This window comes from Adiantum capillus-veneris, chromosome 14 (genome assembly GCF_014529385.1).
Source record: "Adiantum capillus-veneris isolate H3 chromosome 14, ASM1452938v2, whole genome shotgun sequence".
NCBI lineage: Eukaryota > Viridiplantae > Streptophyta > Polypodiopsida > Polypodiales > Pteridaceae > Adiantum > Adiantum capillus-veneris.
In genome coordinates this window covers 13,691,341-13,706,735 of record NC_140944.1, presented here as the reverse complement: position 1 = coordinate 13,706,735, position 15,395 = coordinate 13,691,341, and the positions used below count along the sequence as shown (strand labels likewise).

At 42.7% G+C, this 15,395-nt stretch overlaps 1 pseudogene; it reads right to left on the bottom strand.

Moving 5' to 3' along the window:
- Nucleotides 1-6,439: 6,439 nt before the first annotated feature.
- Nucleotides 6,440-8,693, bottom strand: LOC147441928 (uncharacterized; annotated as a pseudogene).
- Nucleotides 8,694-15,395: the final 6,702 nt, after the last annotated feature.

The window sequence follows — 15,395 nt, the reverse complement described above, 5'->3', positions numbered from 1 at the left end:
AAAAGCTGTTTTTGGTTGATCCCGCAATGCCATTCTGATTTGATTATATCCACTAAAGACATCCAGAAAAGTATACATCTCATGTCCTGCTACATCATCCAAAATTGAATCCAAAAACAGGAGAGGAAAAGGATCTGGAACAGTAGCGGCATTCAATTTTCGGTAATCCACACAAATTCGGATTTGCTTATTTTTCTTTGGTACTACCACAATTGGAGAAATCCATTCCGGATTATCAATAGGGGTAATAAAACCCACTTCCAACAGGCGATCAATTTCCAATTTAACTTGCTTTGCGACATTCAGATTCATCCTGTACGAATGCTGCTTCACGGGCACCGCATCCGGTTTCAGATTGATCGTATGCTGATAAAACTTAGGATCCAATCCCTGCATGTCCGCATATTCCCATGCGAAAACATCCTTAAACTCTGTCAGTAATTTGATCGAATCATCTCTAAAACTTGCTTCCAACTGCTTATTAATGTATATGAGCTGCGACTCCGCTTGCTCCCCAAGAAAAACCTTCTCTAATTCATCTTCCTTAACCCTTGTAATTTTTTTCATTTGCGCCTCAAACACTCGTTCTTGCTGAATCACGTCCTCCAGTGACTCAGGACTTGGAAGCACCTGTTGTTGGGGCTCCCCTATTCCTCCTGGAGTTCCTGAAACCCCCACCGAATGCCCTTTTGGAATCAGAGAAATATCCATAAGGTATAGAGAAACCAAATCCGGATTCGCTTTGAGAAATAGTTCCTCTTCATCCTCTTCTAATCCTTCCACCATATTAACTGTTTCTGCTATCACCGGCCATGCTGCCTGAACTGGTTGTCGGCATGTTCCCAACATCACACGCACTTTTCTTTTACCCTTCTTTACTGTAAGCATATTTGCTTCCCAATTATGTTTTACCGTCGCTTGTCCTAACCAGGGTCTCCCCAAGATAATGTGATAATCCTGATTATGATCTTCAATATTCAAAACTACTAAGGAAACAGCAAAGGACAAGCCCGCTACATCCAAAACAATACCCCGAAGTAAACCCACTGGTTGCACTCTTCGCTGATCTGCCATGCGGACTACAAAGGGTGCAGGCTCCCAATCACTGAGACCAAAACGCTCACACGCTGCTTGGGTGATAATGTTCACCCCCGCTCTCCATCCAAGAGTACCTTGTCAATGTATGTGCCATGGTATCGAACCGAAAGTTCCGGAATACAGGTATCCGTGATCCTATTCGCCGGCAACGGGGCTGAATCATCATCCTTGCTTTCAACCTTCCCAATGGAGACTTCCCTCAGCTCAGTGGCCGTTTGTCGCAACAATGCATTATGGAAATTCGGGACCAATTTCAGCAATGAACCCAGAGGTACTTGAATTGGTGACGTGAGAACATCTTTCAAAACTGAATTCCACTCCTCCTGTTCTTTAATATCACCCTTAATTCTAGCTTTCCCTTCCCTTATTTCCAGGCCTACAGTGCCATTGGCATAGTCGATGGTCCTACTGTCTTTACTGGTGGTGCGGATTGTGGCAACCAGGACACGGTCTTTTTTCGCACCTCTTCCTGAGCCGTCCAATCCGGAATTTTCACATCGGGAATTGGAACCACATTTTTACCCGATCGCGTGATTAATGAAACCGCTGGGTCAGACTCCTCCAATCCTTCAATCTGAACCATAGCCACACTAGGTTGTTTCCGTGCAGCGCGTTCCTGCTTTTTCCGATCGTACTCCATAGCTTCAGTACACTCAGATCGCCAATGACCATCCCCCAAACAGAAAAGGCATGTCTTGGGGCGATTAGGATCTCGGCCACCTCTTCCGCGGCCTCATCCTCCCCCTTGACCCCGTCCTCCTGCTTGACCTTGCAGAGGCGGCTCTGGTGTATGAGCATGAGCCATCGCCACAGCAGGCTCTTGTCCCTGCCCTATCTGTGGTTGTTGCCCGGTAGAAGAGTCCCCTCGTCTCCGACGCCCCCGGCCATTGAAATAACATTCCACTGTATTATGAGTGTTGGTCGTGCAAATCGCACACCACTTCTGATTCATTGCACATTCCTGAGCAGTATGGCTCGGATTCCGACATTGAGTACACCAGATTTCCTTTAGACTTTTAGCCACTGCAGCCGATTCCGTCAATCCGGAGGATACACCTTTCCCGTGACGCTGGGATTTTTTCCGTGGTGTCTCTTCCGATTCTTTTCCCGAATCGTTGTTGCCTGAGTCCGAGGAATCAGATCCTGCGGATTCCGACTCCGAACTATCACTGCCACTGTCCTGTGACTTCCGATGAGAATTCTTTCTATCTTTCTTCTTTGACTTATTTGGATGTTCCGTATCCTCTAAAGCCTCTCCTTCTACTACAGCCCTAGCAATTACAGTATCCAGTGGAGTAGTTACCTTATCCACTGTCGCCATAGCCGTTCTGAGATCCTTGTTGAGCCCCCACAAAAAATAGTCATTCAATACTTCCGCTGCCGGTCTTTGTGCCTGAGGTACCCTCTGCAAAAGCATCCGAAATATTGCAACGTAATCCTCCACTGGCAATGACTTCTGCCGGAGCGTTTGAAGCTTCTCCAAATGTTGAGGGACTGTCTTTTCTGTTCGAAACCTTTGTAGAAACGCTATGGATCCGTCAGCATACATTTGGAAATGATCATCATGATATTCGGACAACCATTTCACAGCTTTCCCTGAGAGTGTAGATTCAAATACTGACTGTTGATGGAGAGAAATCACCACCCCAGGATGATTCAATCCATAAGCTTTATTGAATTTACGTAAATGTGCATCCGGGTCTTCACTCGAAAGACCTCAAAACCGACTATACTTAATCTGAGGATGAGCCATCACTCCTTGCCCAACTATTCCTCCTCCCCCCGAAAAAAGCTGACGAGCACTAGGAGGTGGGGACAGTGGCGGAGATACTCCCGAACTGCTTACCGGAGACGGTGGTGGAGCAACCTGTGTGGGTGAGGGTGAACGTACGACAGGAGGACATGACTGACTGCGCGGAGTACATCTCGCTCGCCGCAACCTCCTACCACGCACCGGGCTTGGTGATGGAGATACAGATTCCTCAATCTGCGGTGAAAAAAAAAAACAAATTCATCTGAACCGCCTCTCCTCCGACGTCTTCCTACAATTGGTACCACAGGGTCAGGTGGACCCTGCGACCTAGAGCGCATGCATATTCATCACAGGCCGTTCATCACGCATCGTGGTCACCAGATGTAATGGCTATTGCCCACACAGGAGCAATAGGCATTACAGGAATGATTACTCGCAACTACATTATATGAACATCAACGCACAAAATGACAAGAGAAGGAAGTACAAAGTACACAGACAAAGAACAACCCTTGCTTCATTCATCTGTAATCCAAACACAGAGTACAATAGATGATGCCATGAATATCATAGAGATTGGTTAAGTTACATCAAAAGACAGGTATGCCTCTCCATATACAACCGCTGCTCCAGCGCAGATCAGGAACGGTGCACACACTCCTGTCCCATGATATCCTATGAAGAACTGCCACTCCGGCCGCCGCATATCGCATGACTCCTGACTCCTGATCCGTAGTGTCCAGACATCCGCAGGACCGCAGGACCGCATGTGCGGCTAATGCCGTAACATGAATTTTGTATGTCCCAGCGTTGGAGGCGATGCTTGAACAACACACATGTTGAGTACTGGGAGTATCTAACCCTTGAGGCATTGGATGGTGACAATGCAAAAAGTGAATATTTTAGCGATGACGAAGGATCAGATCTGCCGATGTATGGTGGGCACCATGACGCAATTAGTGATGCTCTATGCATCAATGATGCATTTGCCACCAATGCCAATGAAGATGGAGCTGACTTCTACCTTTTGAGGTGCTCACAGGAGAAATACAAAACAACAAGAGCCTTGAGTGATTCCTGGGGAAACATACTTTCTGCAGGGAGCTATTTGGTTGAGGGGTACTATTACGAGCTAGTGGAAGGTGCTGAGCATATCTATTATGTGCCTGCTAGTCAACCAAAAGTGCTTCTTGCATCACACTTGGTTAGATCGATTAAGATACCCTTGGAACCCTTAGAAGGAGAGCCACATAAGTTCAAACTCGCTGCAGAAGTATATGAAAATGTGTACAATAGTATGCCAATAGTGATATAGGTTGTTTCACAAGTAACTTGTATAAGTACCAATAATTAGCTTCAAAGTACCATGCAACTATTCCACAGGTGGTTTTTGTAGGAGCCTATCGTAGGAGTCAAAACCTCTTGCAGACCAGTCCAAACAAGTACTTGTAAACTCTTTTGTCTACTTGAGTAACAAAAATAGCATTTCAATTCTGGAACACAAAGTACCTGTCTGTCAGCCTAAAGTACCTTACAGGTAGTTCACAAGCACTTCTAAAAGTTTATCTACCGGCCCAAAGTACCTTTAAGGTAGTCCTCAAGTGGTTTCTGTATGTTAAGATATGTAAGTAACAAGCACTTGTAAAACCTTTTGTATGCCATCCCAAAGTACATTATAGGTTCTTCATAGGTCTAACAACCAAAAGTACCTTACAGGTAGTTCACAGGTGGAAACTGTATTAAACTATGTAGGAAACAAGGACTTGTAAAAGTTGTTGTATGCCAGCCCAAAGTACCTTATAGGTTCTTTACATGTATGACAACCAAAAGTACCTTACAGGTAGTTCACAGGTGGAAACTATCTTAAACTATGTAGGGAACAAGGACTTGTAAAAGTTGTATGCCAGCCCAAAGTACCTTATAGGTTCTTTACATGTCTGACAACCAAAAGTACCTTACAGGTAGTTCACAGGTGGAAACTATCTTAAACTATGTAGGAAACAAGGACTTGTAAAAGTTGTATGCCAGCCCAAAGTACCTTATAGGTTCTTTATAGGTATGACAACCAAAAATACCTTACAAGTAGTTCACAGGTGGAAACTATATTAAACTATGTAGGAAACAAGGACTTGTAAAAGTTGTTGTATGCCAGTCCAAAGTACCTTATAGGTAGTCCCTGGGTGGTTTCTGTACACAACAAGTTTTGGTATGCCAACCCAAAGTACCTTACATTGTAACTGTTTTAAATTGGGAAACAATAACAGAATCAGAAAAATAACACTTCAATGCTTGGACACTTAAACAGTCTTAAACTAATTGAATCAGAAAAATAACACTTCAATGCTGGGACACAAAGACAACGCATCCAACCAGTTGGAATATATTACATCTTCAACAATTTGACATCAAGTCAAATTTGACATCAAGTCATTACATCAGTTATAATGGCAATCAAAATGAAGCCAAAAAATTGGTTTCCACATGGAAAGTAGCATATAAATATACAAGGTTCTGGCACGGGTTTAGTTTAGCTAGAAAAGGTACATAGAGGATCTATCATCCTAAAAAAATCAAGGGACGTCATCATCGCTTGCACTCTATGGGCATGAGCTGTGGCCCACATAAGTACGCATCATACGATGTATTTTGAAACCCTTTTGCAATTGTTGTGAATACATACTTGTCGTCATCAGTAGGTTTTGGTTTGCTGAATGTGTCCGCCAAGGCACGACGATCTGTAGCATGCTACCACCCTTCTAGCCAGGCCTTTAGATCTTTTGACAAGTATTGGCTGGAGCGGTGCTCAATACCAGGCACTATGATGTAAGTACCACAGGGATTATAATGACATTTATAGGAACTGTTGTCAATTAAAAGGACATTGCTGGTATCATACCGCTGCAGCTTCGCCAAAAAATTCTGCAATACCTTGAAAAATGCTGGCCTTCCACCACCAAAACAGTAACTACCCACATCACATAACTGTTGTCCAGCCCATCCACTAATATAACTATGAACCTGGGGAAAACATCTTCGAATTCTTGAGCCCACTCTGCTGAGCATTGCACTGCTCCATATGTAGACATTTGCCCATGTCACAGCCCATGCAATAAAATCCTGTGCATCTTTCAAAACAAATAGGTACCTACCATCTGCCTCCTCATGCTTGAAAAATGATGTAGCTTCAATATCGGGGACAGACGAAGGGTCATGCTTATTAGGTGTACATGTAAGACAAAGTACACCATTAAGATCTAATATGAGGGCTGATCGGGTTGGATCATCATATGGCAAGGAGGAGATAACTGGGGAAATGTACTTTGGGGGATCTCTGATGATGATGATTTCCTCTATGGGCAGCTTGAGGGTCCCCTTTTCTTTTGGACACTCTGTAAAAGACAACATTCAACATTGAAAAATAAACACGAGGCAATATTTGACATAAAAGTGACAAAAACATAGAGGCCGACAAAAACATAGACATTGTGCTTATGAAACATAAAAGCGACAAAAACATAGAGGCCGACAAAAAAGTTTCTTTTGCATTCAAAATCAAGAATCACAAATTCTTGTATTACAATTGAAGAGTCACAATTTCTTGCAAACTTGAGGCTTGGGAGGGTGGGAAACACTAGAAGGATTGCGGAGGGGAGTACTCTTTCTGGGAGTCTTCTTCACAGCAGGAGGTGATCTGGGTGCTTCCCTCTCTCCCATATCTCCATCTGCATGATGAGAATGGTGCTTTGAACGTGTGGACTCCAAAGGTCTATTCTTTTTGGAAGATCCACCTATGTCATAAAACAACACATCAGTCCCATGCAGACATTGCATAGAAGTTGACAAGTCCAATACCATTACCACTTACCATCACTGTTTTTCTTGCGCTTCTTTGACACATTCACCATGTCACTCAGAAAGATGGGAGAATCTGGATTCTCATCACCAGCTACCATGCGCTGCACTGCATCCACTCCCTCTTGCGATATTGCCTCCGCATCGTCAACCGTTGCATCTTCCTTTGGACTGCTTTCGCTTGGTTGTGGCAACTGCTGCTGTGCTTGCAGGGGGGTCTACCTTCACAACTGGAGTTCCCTCACTGGAGTACACATTATGGGCTTCAGGAGTAGCTTGTAGCACAACCTTTGGCACGTCATCCTGTTTCGGCGCCACACAAGGAATATGGCAAGAACCTGCAAGCACATCAGTGAAGTTCAGGCTTGTGCAATCAGCAGATACTTCAAGGCAACCTGAACTGTTCTTGGATTTATATGATATTGGAAGCAACGGTAACCAACCTGTATGCAGGAGCATTGATTTAAGTGAATCTGGAATACTACTCTTGCAAGAGGCGTCCGCACATACCGTCTCTGATCCAAGCCAGGCAACAAAACACAGAGCATGGTATGCATGACCACATGCTAGCGTGTATACACAAACCACATGGGAAGCCATGAATGCAAGACCACATCCAGCACATAGTCCTGGAACAGAGAATGTAGCCTGCAAGTGGCTCAAGTGCTGGCCAGCTGTCGGAAGCAGTAACATTGTGTCACCAGCCTTCACCTGCTCCAACATGCTCTCACAAAAGTTGATCTATTGCACACACGTACTCACTGATGCTTCCAAGTCAGTCACTTCTTTCTGCATGAAAAATGAAGAACAAAAGGCCCACAGGGATTAGATATGAGAACCACCATTACAACACAAAGTACCATGCCAAGTACCTTTGACAGAAAAAACTACCATAAAAAAGTACTTGGGACACTCCAAAAAACCGCCAAGGCAATTAAAAATACCATGGCAAGTAGAAAAGTACCTTGGACACTACCACCATAACAGAAAACTGCCATTCCATTAAAAACATCAAGGCAAAAGCTACTACCATAACAGGAAAGACTATCATGATAAAAAAGCCACCATGACCAAAAACAAATTACAATGACAAGTTTCTTGGACACTACACACTAATAAGCAATGACCGTACAACCACCTTAGTAGGAAAAACTACCTTTACAAGTACCTTGGGTACAACCACAATAGCAACAAACTTCCTTAAAGAAACAATCAACCATAGCAAAAAAAACCATGAAAAAGTACCTTGGGCACTGCCACCATAACAGAGATGGCTTTCCAAAAAATCTCTAAGGTAATGACATATACCATGGATAGTAGAAAAGTACCTTGAGCACTACAACAATAGCAAAAGAAAAGTACAATAGCAGAAAATACTGCCATGAAAAAAACACCACCATGATCAAACGAAGTACCATGACAGGCATTTTGGCCATTACATGATACCTGGAAAAATAGCCATGACCCCTGCACTTGTCATGGTAGAAAAAACTACCATGACAAGTACCACAATAATAGACAAACTTCCATGGAAAAAACAAATACTCATAGCAAAAAAAACCACCATGGAAAAGTACTTGGTCAATGTCACCGTAACAAAAAGAATGTAAAAAGAAACTACCATGCCAAGTACCTTGGTCACTATTACCATGATAGAATCCCACAATAGAAAAAACTACCATGTCAGGTAAGTTGGGCACTTAGCACCATAACGGAAATAACTGGCATGACAAAAACAACCATCTAAATAGAAAAGAATACCATGTCAAGTACCTAGGGCATTACCACATAATAGAAATAACTGGCATGGCAAACAAAACCCCCTAAATAGAAGAGAGTACCATGTCAAGTACCTAGGGCATTACCACATAAACAAAAATCCTGCCTTGACTTGGTCGACACATACCTAGAGACGATCCACCTCATCTCTTATGTTCGAGCTCCTTGCATCGGCCCCAAGAGCTGTGAGTGCACTAGTTAGAGCATCCATCTTGCCTTCAATCACCAAAAAATCAGGGTCAGTATCAACAACTCCCTTCATGCTGGACCGCAATATCTGGAGCTCTTGCAATTTCTCCTGAAGCATTGCCGCAGCTGAAGATGTCCCTTGTATCTTCCACATATTTTGGTTCTTGTCTTGTAGCTCTACTCTCACATTATCCGATGTTGTGTTCAAAACCTTTAATGCATCCCTTTTTGCATCCAGAACCTGCTCCACCTGTGCATTTACTTGCTGGCTTATAAAGCAGGCACTAACTAGAGAAGTGCTGCCAGATAAGAGAGCGTTTTGCCCACTTTTATGACTTTCCCCGACATTGTCAAGACGAAGGGCCTGAAGTGATGTCCCCTCATTATTCTCCAGTCAAATCTTTACTTTCTTGTCAATGCCACCCGAAAGCTTCTTGCAATGGTCCAAAACCTATTCACCAAAAGCAGTCCATGCAACCTTTCAACCTGCAGGATCTTGCCGAGCAGCTGGGCATCGCTCGTACACAAACAACGTTGCAAACTTGTGTGTGATCTCTTTGTTGGCTGGCATGCTTTGGTAGACTTTGTGAAACAGTAACCTGCATTTGTCTACAAACTCAGGTTGCATCATATGCAGAAAGATTTTAGAGCCCTTCTCCCTTTTCTTCATGAAGACCGACAACCAATCCTCATATGTGACATCAACCTCACTGAGGTGCTGGTAGAGCTTGCCCTCCAAGCTTAAGCCATACTCCTCATGCAACTCCTCTCGTGTGTAGCAAAATCGAGTTCGCTTAGGGTATTGAATCCTCCAGGAAGATCTTGCTACAAACCACATTTGACATAGTAAACAAACATAAACAAAAATTGAAAAGAACATTTCTACAATTGAAGAGACAGAGTTGATATGTACCAATGCTTTTTTCGTCGATAGTTTTAGACTTCATGCCCAATGTTGTGGAGCTCCTAGGCTTGCTACTGGATGAAAGCATGCTAGCTGAACTACCATCAGCTGCTGCCATGGTGCACTTTCGTGGTGGAGTCTTCATATTACTGTACAAACAAAAAAACACAATCCATGATTCACAATGTCCTCAGACAAACACATTACTCAACTACAACAAGAGAGAGAGAGAGAGAGAGGGGGGGGGGGGGGATTACAGTACCCGGTGAAGATTGAGATCGCATAGAGAGGGTAGGTGTCTGCACTTCTTCCTTGCTTTGTTCACGCAGGGTGCATGAAGATGCAGTAGCATGTGGGTAGCTTCCTGCTGTGTAGAATGGCATGCAAGAGAAGTCACAGTCACCTTCTACCCGTAAACAATGTTCAAAAAATGATGGCATTCTTTAAGTGGCGGCATTTTCCATTTCTTGCAATTTTCCACGTCCTCGATAAATTATTTGAAGGGAACAAATAAAACTTGAGAAGTACTTCAAAAACCACCTAGAAAAGCCCTTAAAACTGACCACCATTTCATGCTTTCACCCTTTGGTCTCCTGGAGTCCGTTCACTCCTTGGTCCTTTGACTTTGAAGGTTTTGCTCCCAACACTTGAATTAGGTCCTTTCTTCCAAAATTTGAATATCATGATGTCCCATATGTCTTGAGAATGGGGCATTTCAAGTTTGGTCCAATTTGGTGTTGATTTGACGCCTTAGCTCAAAAATGATGCTTTGTGGGAATTCGAGACAATTTTTTGTATCCAAGGTCTCAATTGAGAATGGGGCATTTCAAGTTTGGTCCAATTTGGTGTTGATTTGACGCCTTAGCTCAAAAATGATGCTTTGTGGGAATTTGAGACAATTTTTTGTATCCAAGGTCTCAATTGATTTCTCCTTTTGGTTTCACCTAGGTAAATTGGTTATGATACCCATGGGGAAGTTTGTTATGAAGTCAAAATGCAATTTAAACTCCGAACGAAATTTTACCTTATCATTTATAGACCTTGCTAGCCCTAAGTCAAATTATCATATGACCCATTGAAAATGTTCTACCAACTTGGTCGCTATGGCCCCCTTCAGGTTTGGTATGATTTGATCCACCGATCTGGAAGTTATGGTAAATTTTCTTTGTGAGCTTTCCTAGGAAGATTTTGCTAATGTAGGGTTTTTTTAAGCTACCCTGACCGCGAAAACATTTACAAACAAACTTGTTACTAGGAGAATACCTATCATGTGTCATGCAAGATTGTGTAGTGAAGAGACCGGTAGGAGTGTGTGAATGCGCACCTAGCTCTAAAAGCTCTCTCCAAGAAGTTCAACATAGAAATGAGACTAGTTCTAGCCTACCTGGGCTTCCCAGCTCATTTTCTCTCAAACTCCCCACTTATTTCTATTAGACTGTGTAGTAGGCATTGTTGGCCCAACTTAGGCTTTTTATCACTGTCGTTGAAATGAAACAAGATTTGATTTTCTTGTATGTCTCCTCTTCTTGATCACTAGGGAGTATTTTTTTTCCCATTTGAACCTATTTATTATTTATTTTCTATTTTTGAACCCTTTTTATTAAAAAGTAAAAAAAGCAAAATACTAGAGTGACCCAAAAAAGAGGAGATCAATATGAAAATTACCTAAACACATATAAACACTAGGCTTGGCCATAATTTTGTGGATTTCTCCATTTTGATCACTTTCTAGACAAAAAAACACGCAAAAAGAGCAAAAAATGCAATGTTTTTTACTTTTTTGATGATAGTTGCACTATTTACATGCACACCTAGGGGTTCCCATATTACATATTCCCCATTATATTTACTTATAAGGACATTGTACATTTGAGTTACAAAAACCCACATATTAACATTCAAATAATTTAGAATACTGTCCTTTTTCTAATCCGTTTTAGATATCTGGGTCTGCATTGAGAATGCCTCCCCCCTCATTGCTGGAATCTTCTCGGACGACACATTGTAGCTGTTACCATATACATGTGGTAGTGATGCGTGTGAACACACTAGGACCGCTGGGGCATTTTTTCCCTCTTTAGGAGGTTTTTTCCCCTGAGCATTGTATATATGCCCATCACTCTAGGGCTATCTATCTTTCCATTGCATAATAAGTAACACACTCTTTAGTGTGTGCCTTGAGCTTCCTTCGTCTTCTCCAAGTTGTGTGCGTTTCTCTGCAACCCTAATTCCAACAATTGGTATCAGCAGGTTGCGTCCTCCTGGGCTTAGTTGCCAGTTGCTCCAGCACACGCATGCTCACTTTCTCCGATTTCAGTGAGCTTTGGCGAGCGTTCGCATGTTGACAAATATTTTGGGCTCAGATTTTTGATTCGGGCTCTTTTAGCCTCCGTTTCCACTACAGGTAGGTCTGCACAGGTAATTTCGTCATTTTGTGCAGAATTTTTGTCAGTGCCGTTTTCTGCATAACAGGTGCCTTATAGTCTTCTACGGTTTGTGCTATATAGCACGTGTGTTCCTACTCCGTTTCTCCTATTTTCGGGCAGTTTTCACATCAGGTGCAGCATTTACCATGACTGGCAACAACAACACAAATGTGTTCAAGATGTTTGCTGCCGAGGACAGGTTGGATGGGGACAATTACCCTATGTGGGCTTATATGATGCAACACGTTCTTGTGTCAAAGGGCGTCTGCAATATTGCGCAGGGCATTGATGTACGTCCTGGTTCTGAGGATGTAGGCGATGTTGAGGATGTTGCAGGTCTTGCTGCAAGGATTTCTGTTGTTAGAGTTGTTTTGCCTACGGAAGAACAAGCTCATTGGTAAAGGATGCGCAGGCTCATGCATTGATTGCGTTGTCTGTGAAGCACACCATTGTTCCTCACATCCGTTTAACAAAATCTGGAAAACAGGCTTGGGATATTTTGGCTGTTCTTTATGCAAGTCGCAATGAGGCTAAAATTGCTTTGCTACGTAATGAGCTGGAGTCGAAGATTATGCATGAGGAAGATGATATGGAAACTTTCCTTATTAGTGTCAAGGATATCAATGAGCAGCTTATTTCTGCAGGTGAAGTCATTTCAGACAGTTCCCTTGTGCAGACTATTCTTGATGCCTTACCAGATTCTTACCAGACTTTTGCTAGTACTTGGAGACTTATGACCCAAGGAAATCCAGAAGTTGTCAAGTTTGATGCATTATGCACATTGCTCTTGCAAGAGTCACTTTCCAGAAAAAACAGGACTAGGAAGCGTGCAGTTGAACAGGCTTTTATTGCTTCTCAAAGAAAGGGTGGTAACAGCAATACAACCACTTCTTATGGTTCTACTGCGAGTGGTAAAACTTCTATTCCTAATGCTTCTGCTGGCAGCACTTCGTCTGGCAATTCTGGTGATAAGGGCAAAAAGAAGATGCGTTGCCATTATTTTAAAGCTAATGATCACTTGATCAAGTTATGTCCTAAGTTGAAGGCCAAAGAGGCTAAGAAGAAAGAGGGTGGTTCCACTGCAAATGCTGGTTCCACTACAAATGCAGCCATTGTTTAGTCTTCTATTAAAGGAGACTATGATGCTGATGTTGACAGGATGGGCTTTTAGCGCAGAGTGCACATACAACCCTACTGTCCATGATGCATGCTTGTCAGTTGCTGCAGATTCACATGTGTGGTATTTCGATAGTGGTGCTACCAAGCACATTACCTCACATCGGGAATTGTTCACCTCTCTCGAGTCTGTCCCTCATGGGAATTCAGTCACTTGTGCCATCAATGCCTCTTATCCGGTTCAGGGAGTTGGAAAGATTGTGCTTACTGCTGCAAATGGCAGTTCCTTCACACTTGTTGATGCACTCTATGTACCTGGGATCAAGAAGAATCTCTTGTTTGTATCCGCACTTGCTAGACTTGGACTTGTAGTCAAATTTGTGGATGACAAATGTACAGTTCATGATCTCAGTTTTGGTGATGAAATTGTTGCATCTTGCCTTTTGTGCCGTGGGTTGTATAAGCTCACTTTGTATGACAAGTGTGGACAAAACTTGTATGACAGTGGGCTATTTCAGATGCAAAACTTTGGCATGCACGTTTTGGTCATCTGAATTTTGCCAGTTTGCTGCGTTTGCAGAAATCTGATATGGTTGATTCATTGCCGCCTCTTGAAGCACCTGTCAAAAATGTTTGTGAAGTCTATATTTTGGGTAAGATGCAGCGTTCTAAGTTTCCAAAGGATGGTTCAGTTCGGGCCACATGCAGGTTGCAGCTTGTGCATAGTGATGTTTGTGGGCCCATGCAAACTCCGTCCTTGGGCAATTACTTGTACTTTGTGACTTTCATTGATGATTACTCCAGGCATGCATGGGTATTTCCGCTTAAAAAGAAGTCCAAAGTTTTTATGTGCTTCAAACAATTTCTGGCTATGGCTGAAAACGTCTCGAAATGTACTATGGGCACCCTCCATTCCAATCGAGGGGGGGAGTATATGTCTCATGAATTTAATGCATTTTTGGCTAGTTGTGGGAAAAAACACCAATGTGTAGTGCCTTATACACCTCAGCAAAATGGTGTTGCTGAGAGGAAAAACAGGTCACTGACGGAAATGGCACGAAGTATGGTCAAAAGTCAAGCTTTGCCGCATTCTTTTTGGCTTGAGGCCATCATGTGTGCCACTTATGTACTTACCAGGTGTCCTACAAAAGCTTTGCAATCTATTACTCCATATGAAGCATGGCATGATAGAAAGCCTTCTATTGAGCACATGCGTGTTTTTGGCTGTTTGGCATATGCTTTGGTGCCACAAACACAACACAGAAAATTGGATGATAAGGCTGTCAAATGTATTTTTGTTGGTTATAGTGCTGAAAGCAAAGGTTATAGGTTATATCATCCACAAACAAAGCGTATTCTGGTTTCATGGGATGTAGTGTTTGTGGAAGATTCTGTTCAGCCCTTGCTCTCATGTACTAGAGACAGTATGTAAGGTCACAAGACATTTATGACACTTTGTTGCCTCTTTTCAGTGGTGGAAATACGAATGTAATTTCCAATGAGGCAAATGTACAGCCTATTGGGGTTTCGGAAAATGTTATAGATCAGCCTATGACTGATGCAGATGTACATGATGTACTTGATAAGGAAAGGGTTGAAAATGAGCAGGCTAGAGGTATGCCAAAATGGCTGGTGCACACTTTGTGTGACAGTAAATTGGATGCACCTTTGTCTAGTCGTACTTTTTCAGGCTCTCGCCATGCATCTTATGCATCAGATTGTTATGCTTTGGCTGTGTCTAGCTAGCATGATGTTGAGGAGCCTCTGTCTTTTGATGAAGCACAGAATTCAGAAAATTGGATGGCTGCCATGCAATCAGAATATGATGCACTTATAGAAAATGAAACATGGAATTTATGTGATTTGTCTCTTGGAAAAAAGGCCATTGGTACAAAGTGGGTTTACAAGTTGAAACGCAAGCCGGATGGTGATATCGATCGCCATAAGGCTCAACTTGTTGCTCCCACTTGTCATATGACTACTGTGCGTTTTCTATGTGCATTGGCAGCTCATTTTGGTTGGGATGTACATCAATCAGACATTGTTACTGCTTTCTTGAATGGTGACATATTTGAGGAAGTTTATGTAACGGCGCCTCGCGGTTTTGTCATAAAAGGACAAGAGGACAAAGTATGCAGATGTAAGAAGGCTTTGTGTGGGCTGAAGCAATCTCCTCGTGCTTGGTATGAGAAAGTTGACACTCATTTGGTTAAACGAGGCTTTCGTAACAGTCCAACAGAAAGCACATTGTATGTAAAGCATGAGGGTGATGTACTTC